The sequence below is a fragment of the Anolis carolinensis genome, chromosome 2 (genome assembly GCF_035594765.1).
Source record: "Anolis carolinensis isolate JA03-04 chromosome 2, rAnoCar3.1.pri, whole genome shotgun sequence".
Lineage (NCBI taxonomy): Eukaryota > Metazoa > Chordata > Lepidosauria > Squamata > Dactyloidae > Anolis > Anolis carolinensis.
In genome coordinates, this window is record NC_085842.1 from 315,667,782 (window position 1) to 315,679,980 (window position 12,199).

General features: G+C 38.0%; 1 protein-coding gene across 4 annotated transcripts in view; it reads left to right on the forward strand.

The window, feature by feature from the left end:
• Positions 1 to 12,199, forward strand: part of rit2 (Ras like without CAAX 2) — a 260,805-nt gene that overhangs the window by 199,036 nt on the left and 49,570 nt on the right. The window lies entirely within an intron of this gene.

The following is a 12,199-nucleotide window of genomic DNA, read 5'->3' on the forward strand; positions in this document are numbered from 1 at the left end:
ATTGAATCTGATTTGTCCAATCTACTGTCTAGACCAGGGGTAACCAAACCTTAGTCCTCCAGTTATTTTGGATTTTACCTTCCAGAATGTCAGACTGTTGATCAAGTGGTCTGGAGTTTCTGGGAACTGAAGTCCAAAACACCTGAAGGACCAAATTTTGCAAACAACTGTTAGCTGCCATTGATCTTGTGTCAGCACTGCTGCTCACTGCTGTCCGTGGTGTTCCGTATGTTTACCTTGCCATCATTCCTTGCTGATTTCAAAATGTGGTTCCCACATGACCAGCAAGAAGGAGGTGGCATTCTACCCCCTCTGCTGATCACATGGGCACCCCAAATTGGCATCAACAGACACAACAGGTGAGCTCCATGGTCAACAGAAAGACACATTGGTGATGTGAGGATAAAGGAACAAGACAGTGTGGGGTGGGATGGACCATCTGAACACTAGCATTGGATTCGGTAGGAACATGCTGGAGCTTGGAAAGCTCCAGTGCAGAAATACCTTGAATAACCTGCCCAGTGTAGATGTAGCTTATGTTGTACCTGCTTGCCACTTTAAATATGAAAATTTATTTATTTATTTATTTATTTATTTGTTTACAGTATTTATATTCCGCCCTTCTCACCCCAAAGGGGACTCAGGGCGGATCACATTACCCATATAAGGCAAAAATTCAATGCCTTGACATAGAACAAAAACAAAGACAAACGCAGGCTCTGAGCTGGCCTCAAACTCATGACCTCTTGGTCAGAGTGATTGGTCTCAGCTGGCTGCAGCTGGCTGCTCACCAGCTTGTGCTACAGCCTGGGCCTCTCAAAAGACAAAAAAAATAACCCTAATTCAACACTAACTTATGTATATCCATAGGGATTCAAATTATGAACCGCAAGCCCTGAGCCTACTACTGTGATTCTGTTTTAGTTTCTCCCACATCTGTTCCTTTTAAAAGATCATACCATTTCCCCCATCCCAGACATGAAGTTATTTGTGAATTTACATGAAATCATGTCAAAATGAAAAGCAGCAATGCCCATTACCCTCCCTTACTTGAAGGTAATATTTATCATAAAATCATAGAACTATAGAGAGTTGGAAGTGACCCCAAAGATACAACAAATCCAATGCTGATACAAAAGATCCACAAATAAAGCAGTGGTGACTGGTGGTAGCCCTCCAGTTAAGAAAAACCCAATAGCATCTGAGGTAGTCCATTTTAGCTCTTATCATCATAAAATTGTTCTGTGGAATCATTTAGTGTGATTGTCTACTTCATGGCCCTTACATTATTTTCAGATCTAGCATTATCAAGACCAACAATTTCATATTTGTATATGTATTATTTTATTTTATTTTTTTCTTTTAAGTATTCCATCAGATGGCAGACCACCCATAATAAAAAAGGGAAAGTTATTTACTTTAATTAGGTTGATGATCTCATTATAAGGAGTTGGTTTTATTTTTGCCAGAACTAACTTGGCAGTTCCTCACTCTGGGCTGATGGAGCACTAAACCCAAGGATCTAGGCCAAAGGCTAACATTGTAAGAATGAGAAACGTAAGCGAATCAAAGAGAAAAAGGGGAAGGGGGTTGGAATATTGAAGAAACATCTATATGAACAGTGTTAGGAAAGGACTGGTGTTTGCCTTTACAGTACCATCACTTATTTAAAATAGACAAGAGAAATTTAATGGGGAGGCTTGAAAGAGATATCCAAAGGAAAAGAAATTTCAAAATTGACCTAAGTGGGATAAATTGGAGCATTTTGTCTAGCAATGCACATATAAAAATGGATTATCTTAGAAGAAAGCAATAATATGTCAGAGATTCTTATTTAATAAACTACCAGGGCTCATCTTAGTATTTCCCTCTAAATAACAATAATAAACAGCCAAGAGGATAGCTGCCATCCTTAGATCTTTGTAAATGTCAGGACTTGATTTACTCTCCCAGTTGCCTTTGTCTTTATTAATGTTCTATTTCATTATTACTGCAGAAACTTCACAGCCCAATCTTAAGGTTTCTTTGAGCACTCAGAAACATCACATACAGGCTGGCCTCCTGTTACTGACATATATGCATGTTAAGTGTGGATTATCTGTGATGAAGAATGCATGTATTACATCTGGATACAGTTAACAAGCAACAACTTCTTGAAGAAATGGCTGGTTCTGCCTGGAATTCTTTTGTTGACATGTACACATAACTCTGAAATAGGTGCCAATATGTTTTATTTTGAATAGGGAACAATGAGTTTGAATTGGTAATTGTTATGAATGAATTGTCATAGCATGTCTGACAATATAGGATTTTGTACTGTGTTAATCACGATGCCTGCCTTGACAACAGTACATGTGAAAAGTATCCAAGAGTCTTAGAAGACCACAAGCCGAACATGAGTCAACTATATGATCAGGTAGCTGAAAAAGGCAATGCAATTTTAGGCTATATCAATAAGTGACTACCCTGTTTCCTCAAAAATAAGACATCCCCGGAAAATAAGACCTAGTAGAGGTTTTGCTAAATTGCTAAATATAAGGCCTCCCCCAAAAGTAAGACCTAGCAAAGTTTTCGTTTGGAAGCATGCCCGGTGCCTGCCAAACAGAACATCAGAGCATGCAGAATTGGTAAATGTATGTACCATAGAGTGTTGTACATGGAAATAATGGTAGTAACAAGAAATTCTTGTTAGGATTCACAGTTTGTCTGGTTATGTTGGTTTGTGATAACAACTACTGTATAGTATATAATAAATGTTCTCTTTTTTTGTTCAACAATAAATGTGAATTCTTCTTCATTGAAAAATAAGATATCCCCTGAAAATAAGACCTAGCACATCTTTGGGAGCAAAAATTAATATAAGGTACTGTCATATTTTCGGGGAAACACGGTAGTATTAGATCAGTGGTTCCCAACCTGTGGTCCATGAACCACCAGTGGTCTACAAGAACTAAGATATGGTCCGTGGCCTCACCGTTAGTACTACGGATAATAACACAGCTCAACCAAAAAAGCATTTTTGTAGTATCTTTGTTTTTAGGCCTTTTCCTGGGGTTATTTGGGGTGCTGATTCAGAAAATTGCATTGGATAGATTACATCAGCTCTAGATTATTAAATACAGTTTTCTGTGGGCGAGCAGATGGCGACTACTGGATGGCATATTTTCTGTATCAGAAACTAGAGCTGATGTGTCCTATAAAATGCAGTTTTCTGAATAATAACCAAACTGAATCTAAAGTTGACCAAAACCTGATTTATATCCCTTTTGGTACTAATGTTGGAGAGTGGTCCCTGGTCAAAAAAAGGTTGGGAACCACTGATCTAGATTAAGTGATGTAATAACACCACTCTATTTTTCATTGATCAGAGCTTACCTGGAATAATAATGTATCAAGTTCTGGACACCACAGATGAAGAACAATGTCAGCAAGCCAGAGCATGTCTAGAGGAGGATGTCCAAAATAGTCAAGGGTTTGACAACCAAGCCTTATGATGAGTGCCTTAGGGACCTGGGTATGTTTAGTCTGGAGAAGAGAAGGTTCAGTGGAGATACAATAGCCATATTTAAATATTTGAATGGATATCATATTGAGGAGCAAGCAAGCTTGTTTTCTGCTGTTCCAGAGACCTGCACATGGTCTCTGGAACATGAATACAAACTACCAGAAAAGACATTCCTCATAAATACTAGGAATAATTTATTCATGGTAAAAGTTCTTCACCAATAAAATGTGATCAAATCTCCTTCTCTGGAAGTTTTTAAACAAATAAAGGATGACTATCTGTATTGATTGAATATTCCTGCATGGCAGAATGGGATTAGATTGGATGACCCTTGGAGTCCTTATATGATTCCATAAACTATAAAAACATCAAATGACAGTAATCTCGCTCTCTCTTCCAACATATATTTTTGGGGTAAATTATCATGAAGTCATTGATGTATACAGTCAAACAAAAATCAAAGAAACAAACAAGATAGTAAATCAAAACCTGAAAAGTACTAAAAGGTGTTGAATAAAGAACATTTCATATTGTGACATTTCATTAGTCCACAAGCTGCTAGGAATTCAGGATGGTTATGTTGAAGCATCTATGCCACTAAAAACAATAGATGAAATTCTTGTTATAAATACACTCACAATTGTATATTTTTTGTATTTTGTCCACATTTTTTAAAAGGAAGATTGTGCAAGAATCTCTGTGGAATTATGTGGCTACCTTACTATTGGGGGGGGGGGGAGAGAAAATCATCTTGCAGAAATATTCAGATGCCAAATATCCCTCATTTTGAGTTTGGCTGATTGTTTCAGAAGGATGCTTTATTCATGTTGCACAGTGATTCTGATTGAAAAAGCTTTTAAAAATAATAATAATAATAATAATAATAATAATAATAATAATAATAATAATAATAATAATAATAAGATATGTCCATACTTTCCATTTGGTTTCAAATGTATTGTAAACAAAAGACCTTTTCTTCCCATCAACTGGAATTATGGTTGCATACTTTTCTGCTGCAAAAACTGTCCCACTATCATATTTTGCAAACATATTAATTTGTAAATGCTTGACAACTACTTCTGGAGTTATTATTTATTGCATGCTACCTTCCCTAACGCTGAAAGTAGCATTCTTTTGCTGGTCAAGAAGGTATAATAGCAAAATGTTTTTCCTGATAAATGACAGGTACAAATCAGATTATATCTCATTCTCTGAAATGATTTCCCATAATGAAAGGGCAACAAATAATAATGAAATATGCTTTATTGGAGATCCATTGTTACCAGAGCTGCTCACATTAATATGCGGCTATGGATGTTTCTAGGTAACAGCGGAAATCAGTGATGCTGTAAACTACAAATCCCAAATCCCCTGTCCTGTAGTGTACATGAAAGAAACAACATGTCAGTTATTGCTTTCAACAAATCATGTCAAGTCAAGAACAACAGCCGGAACTGTTTAGATGGACCTTTGGGGATAAAAGTGCAAAGTTTGGGTTAGACCTTCATCTAGTTCTTACAGAGAGGCAGTAAAAGCATGTCAGAAGTTTACGATTTCAAGCTGTGTGTTGGGAATCACACAATGCCTATTCCTCTCAATGTACAACAATAGTACAAAGAAAAAGTCACTGTTCATAGAAAGCTAACCACTGGGAGAGAAAATCCAACCATCCATGTCTTTATTTATGTCCCGCCTTTTGCCAAGACTGGTCTTCAGACAGTTTATACAAGGAAGAAAAGAACAAGTTTAACAACACATACAAAATTAAACATGATTAATAAAAGAAGTAAAACTATTTAAATTGAATTGAATATTGAAAACAGTGCAACATCATAATAAGCATTGTCAATAATTAATTGTTGAAGGCTTGCTGGAAAAGAGAGTTCTTGACCAGCTTCTGAAAAGAAAATAATAAGGCAATGAGGGTGCATCTACATTGTAGAAGTAATGTAACTTGAAACTATTTTAAATTGCCATGGCTGAGTGCTATGGAATCGTGGGAGTTGCTAGTGCCTTCACAAACTACAGTTCCCAAGATTCCATGAAATCAAACTGTACCAGTTACAATAGTGCCAAAGTGCATTAATTCTACATCATAGATGTACCCTGAGTCATGCTAGCCGGCGATTTCAGGAGTTTTAGTCCATGTCATCTGAATAGCAAGCCATTGGAAGAAGTTCTACAATAAGTATTGCAGAATTTTTTGCACAGGCTGGGCTGTAGAACAGCTAGTAAATCACCACCAGTAATAAGATCTACCAACTGAAATGTGGCCAGTTCGAAGCCCAGTCGGGGTGAGCCCACGACTATCAAGCCCAACTTACTGTTAACCTATTTTATTTATTTAGTTTTTTTTATTTATTTACAGTATTTATATTCTGCCCTTCTCACCTCGAAGGGGACTCAGTGCAGATCACAATGTACACATACATGGCAAACATTCAATGCCATATGAACACAGAGACAGAGACACGGAAGAAATTTAACATTCCCCAGCTTACTGAGGGTATGCTCAATTCTGGCCACAGAGGGATCAGCTGCTTCTCATCCACTGTGACGCCAAGTCCTTGGATACTTCCTCATTCCAAATGCTGCTGGACAATTTTTATGGTGTGGTAAATTAGTTAAATTAGCCTCCCCGCATAAGCGGTACCTAAATTTCCTACCTGATAGATGCAACTATCTTTTGGGTTGCTTAGGTCAACAATGGGAAGGGCTATTTTTTAATGGTCAGGTGCTCACTCTGATATCGGCTGGCTTCAAACTCATGAACTCTTGGTCATAGTGATTTATGGCAGCTAGCTACTAACCAGCTATGCCACAGCCCGGTACTAAGCAGTTTGAAAACAGCTTAGAACTGTAAGTAGAGAAATTAGGAACCGCAAATTGAAGGGGACGTATTTTATGACACCATAAAGAACAAGACCAGAAATGTGGTGACCAAATGGAAGGTAGAAGGTGGAGGTTCTGATGGCTCTTCGTCATAGAGAATGGAGCAACAGTACCCCCCTGTGACTGAATCCAAGCTCAACCTCCAAGGCACCAAAAACTGGACTTGAAGACAACATGCCTGATTTCTGTCTGTTCTGTTCTGTCTGTCCAAAAGACATTGAATGTTAGCCGTGTATGTGTACTGTGATCCGCTCTGAGTCCCCTTGAGGAGATAGGGTGGAATATAAATATAGTGTTGTTGTTGTTGTTGTTGTTGTTGTTGTTGTTGTTGTTGTTAGACCTTGGTATGGAGTTCCATAGCTAGAATCAGGCACTAAGAAGCTTCTTTCCATCCCAATAAATATTTTAAAATTCATGGAAACACATATGTACACATAAATGCTTTCTTTCTATAATTGTGTGCATAACATTTCTCAGAAATGCCCTGTAAATGTGGGCAAATACTCTAACTAGGGTAGAAATTTTCTCACAAATTACAAAAATTCTACTTTTGGAAATACTGGGGAGTCAATACAAATTTCCTTCCATCTCTAGTTCTCAATGAATGTTCCAGCAAACATGAAGTATTCCAAATAAAGAAATCCTACTCGGATAAAAGAAAAATCCCACAGTGGAGATAGATAAGTCATGGCATTTTTCATAGAAATAATATAATAGGTGTCACATATCCCTGAAGTAAATCTCTGTTCAACACTAAAGTAGATGTGTTAACATTAGCATAGCGGCAAATGGCACTCAAAAAGGAAGGTGGCTGGTGAAAGAAAAGTACATGCCATCTGATAAAAGGATTGCACAGGTTTGCCAAAGGAAAATCAACTTGGAAGGGGGAGTATAGTGAAAGTGGATTCCTTTTCAGGAACAAAGATGTTGCCAGTATGATAGAAATTCAATGGCACACAAAAGGCCTTTTGATGTCTGTTCCATCTGATAAATGGAGTGACTTATAACAGGAAATGCCAAATGCAGTGGTCGTCTGCTACCCAATTTTGCTGGCTACAGAGAAGAGCAAATGTACCTGGGAGATACACATCGCTCTCTTCGCTAGTTCCTACTCCCTCCTCCCTTTTCTCCTTAGGCTCTCTTCCTTTCAGTATTTTAAAGAAGGGGAAAAAATAAAAGGAAGAAATCAAAGTGGTCTGTCGGAGAACACATTACAGAGATAACACAAAGCGAGGGGTGACTGGGAGAAAAAGGAGGTAATGATGAAAAGTCTTCTGATAAAAGGCACACAATGATATTTCTATCTAATGAATGCTGTCATTTTTACCACATATGTGCAATCGGGGGCAGGGAGGACTACTTTGAATCTCTGTTGCTATTTGCTGTCATGTCAACTTCAACTTATGCTAACTCTATGAATGAGAGACATACAAGATCCTAGGTCATAAAGCATCCTATTTAAGTATGGCAATTGAGGGTAATCATGTATTTCTTTATTGAATCCAACTGTGGGATTTTTCCCCGTGTGCCTTCCACTTTATCAAGCATTGCTGTCTTTTTCAATGAGTTATATTGGCCTCAATCCATCCATTTATTATAGTGCCGATGCCCACATTGGAGCTATATTATGTGAGCACTACACAACATCCATGAAGAACACCAATGTTGCCCCACATGCTAATGCATACAATGCACAATACATCATGAATAACCACAATGCTAAGTACTAGGTGAGCCGGGCTGTGGCGCAGGCTGGTGAGCAGCCAGCTGCAATAAATCACTCTGACCAAGAGGTCATGAGTTTGAGGCCAGCCCTTGTCAGGATGAGCACCCGACAATTAAAAATAAAATATAGCCCCTGCTCGTTGCTGACCTAAGCAACCTGAAAGATAGTTGCATCTATCAAGTAGGAAATTTAGGTACCACTTATATGTGGGGAGGCTAATTTACAACACCATAAAAATCATACAGCCGCCATTGCAATGAGGAAGTTGCTGTCGCAGTGGATTATGAGGCAGCTGCTCCCCTTGTGACCGGAATCAAAAGCATACCCTCAGGAAGCTGGAAGCTGGAGAAGGTTTAAATTGCCTCTGCGTCTGTCTCTGTTCTATGTTATATGGCATTGAATGTTTGCCTTATATGTATAGAATGTGATCCACCCTGAGACCCCTTCGGGGTGAGAAGGGCGGAATATAAATACTGTAAACAAATAAAATAAATAGGTGCACAACTGCTACGAAGAACCACAGTACAGTGTATAGGATGCACAAAAACAATGTGCAATGGACACCTTGCAATGACAAGACACAGATGCACATGTGTTCTGTGCAATTCTGCTTTTACTGCTGACAAAAAGAATATAGTGTGGCTTAGACATATCTATGACTCTAAAAGAAATCTGGCCATTTTCCCATAATACAGGTTGAACATCCCTTATCTTGAATTCTGAAATATTAAACCATCCACATGAGTGTTTGAGAGAGCAATACCTTTGCTTTCTGATGGTTCAGTACATACAAACTTCATTTCATGTACATTATTAAGATATTGTATAAAATTACATTTTCTGTTTAGACCCATCTCTAAGGTATCTCACTATGCAAATACAAGTATTCCAAAATATATGCAAATACAGGTATTCCAAGAAGATATATCAAAATACAAAAACATTTTGGATCCCAAGCATTTTGGATATGGCATATTCAATCTGTATGTCCAAAGTGTGACTGCTTTAGTTTTCTTTCTGCTGCTCTAGAGACCCGACCACAAAGCAATGGATTCAAATTATAGGAGAAGAGATTCCACCTAAACATTAAGGAGAATTTCCTGATAGTAAGAGCTGTTCAGCAGTGGAATATGGTGCCTTGAGGCTAGATGGCCACCTGTTAGGAGTACTTTGATTGTGTATTCCTGCATGGCAGGACACTGGTTGGATGGCTCTTGGGGTTTCCTCCCAACTCTATTATTCTAGTATTTGTGTTTTAGCAGCCCATAGTATCTGTATAACTTTCCTCTAGAATGTATAATTCTACAGCTTACTTCACTGTTCAGCTTTCACACCCATATATAAATATTAGAAATGTTATGACCTGGATGAGTCTGACTTTGGTATTTATGCCTTTAGACTTGAGGATCTTATCAAGTTCTTTAATTACTCTGAATATATACTGTATTTAAAATCATGAACATTAGCCTGGAATTCTCTAGTTTAAATATCACCTAAGCTATGACCCTAATGGGTGATATTTGAGAAGTGATTTTTTTAAAATCACCATCTATAATACAGGTTAAATGCTATATGTATGGCTGGATAACTAATATGTTAAGAATACTAACAGATTTTCTCAGTGAGAATAAGTCCTGTGATATCAAGTTAGCCAATGACTAGTTTGGCTTTTTCTAATGAAAACAATTGTACAGACTCACAGACAGCTTCTCTGGCCGTCGAAGGCTTTCATGGCCAGAATCACTGGGTTGCTTTGAGTTTTCCGGGCTGTATGTCCATGTTCCAGAAGCATTCTCTCCTGACGTTTTGCCCACATCTATGGCAGGCATCCTCAGAGGTTGTGAAGAATATTGGAAACCAGGCAAGGAAGGATCTACTCATGAATTACCATAGTATTCCAGCCTATATTTCTGATCATGAAGTCCATACCACACACAGTGTTCAACACAGGTTGTATATGGCATGTGCAGCTTTCCACGTTTATGGAAGTAGTGGTCATGTTAAAAGACAATCTATTTCTAAGGGAATTGAAAACACTAATACTATAAAATGTGACAACCTGGTTGCTGACACATTGCCCTGAGCATCTCTGTGATCTCCCCGGCTGAGGCTGACTCAGAAGAGATCAGAAGGATCAAATTGGCAGGTAGTGGCTTAAAGCAAGCAGGAGAAACCTTGCAATTCACAGCTCTCTCTCCCTCCTCCTGTCCCTTGAGTACAACTTACTTTTTTTCTATTTGCAACAAAAAAATAATTATCTCTGTCCCAGCCTTCAACACCCTACAATTTTAATTGGTATTGCTAAAAAGGAATTGTCAATGAGGGAAATATTTGCTAATATTCCACAGTTCAGTCAGACCAAAGGTTAACTTATTCCATGGATGTGTGATGCACATCTGTGTGCAATGCATGCAGTTCCATTTCAACAACTTTGAAATGAGTGTTGACATCTTGCATCTCTGACAAAGGTGTCCAACCACTTCTGTAGGAGAACTTACATATAAATTAGACATCCATGAGCAATTTGTTGTGTGTCTGACCTGGTGATGTGTTTATATGGTATGACTAGCTGTGCCCGGCCACGCGTTGCTGTGGTGAAGTATGATGGTATGGGAAATAAAGTATTGAGGAATTGGTGGTAGTTAAGGTAATGGGTAAAGGTGTGGAGTCCAGATAATCCAGTTAAAGCAGATAATATAAGATTATAAATGGGTTATATAGCTGTGTGGAAGGGCCTTGAGTCTACACTGCCATCTAATCCAGTTAAAATCTGATAATTTGTATTTTATAGGCAGTGTGGAAGAGGCCTAAGTGAGGCCTAACTCTGCCTGTCCCCTGGGCTGCATGGGTTGCTAGGAGACCAAGTGAGTGGAGCTTAGCCTTCTAACTGGCAGCAATTGGATAAAAACAATTATTCCTCTCCCTCTAATTGGGATTTTATTTTTATTTTCTTTTTGTTGTATCAACCTAGAGGCATGGATGATGGGTTGTGTTGTCAATTTTCGAGGTTGTGGGGTGTTTAGTTTTGTTGTTTTGGCGGTCGCCAGGATTCCATCACTCTTTTATATATATAGATAGCAAACGAGAAGGTCCTTGGTGATATTCTGGACTGGACCTGGAAACAGATGCATTTGTGTTCTACTTAATACATAGTTCTGTGTGTTTTAAGACTTCTGTCCTCTAGTTTATTTCATCTCAATATTGTGTTCAACTTGGTATCAATGTCTCACTGTCATGTTGACCTGAATTCAGTGGGTGGACCCAACTTGTATAAACCCCCTAAATTATAGCTCGACTAGCAAGTCTTGGCTAATTTTTGTTCTTTTGGGGGATCATAGTAGGATCTCTGTTGTACAAGTAATAATTTTAGCTGGGTTTTTTTCTTCTCACTACAAGATAGTATTTGGAGATTGCCAGGTTTTGAAGACTTTTTGAAGTTTGGGACTTGTTCTGCACAAAAGTCACATGTCTTGTATATATATGGAAAACAATATTTTCTGAGCAGAGAAATTATACTGCAGAAAATCTGTACTTTTGAATAGGAAATAGCTCTTTGTTCTCAGGAAACATAATTTTCTGCTCATAAAACAATACTTCATGGTAGAGGATTGTTGTTTCCTGTCTAAAAACACAATATGGAAATTTGCATGCAAGAAAAAATTGCTTTGATCATTTAAAGATAAATAATAGTCTGGGATATTCTTCCCATTTCTAATGTTGAATGATGATTGAACATGTGCATGAATTTCATTGGCTCAATAGGTTTAGTTGGCAGTAACATTAGAATTCAGGCTGTTGTAACAATTGTGATGAACCTTCTTGATAGTATTTTCCTTACATAGATAAATTGTGTGTTCTTCTTCCATATAACATTCATACTTTGTTGAAAAAGGACATCTCAGAAGGCTAACCTCTCTGAGTGCCCTATTTCTCTTTCTCTGCCCATTCTTATCTTGCCAATGTGTGGCATTTTGCTTTATCCAGCAGTGTCATGGGGGAGATCAATGACATTTGCTTAATGAACATACCACTCAAGTGCTGCACTTGATGAAATATGCTAACCTTCTCAATAA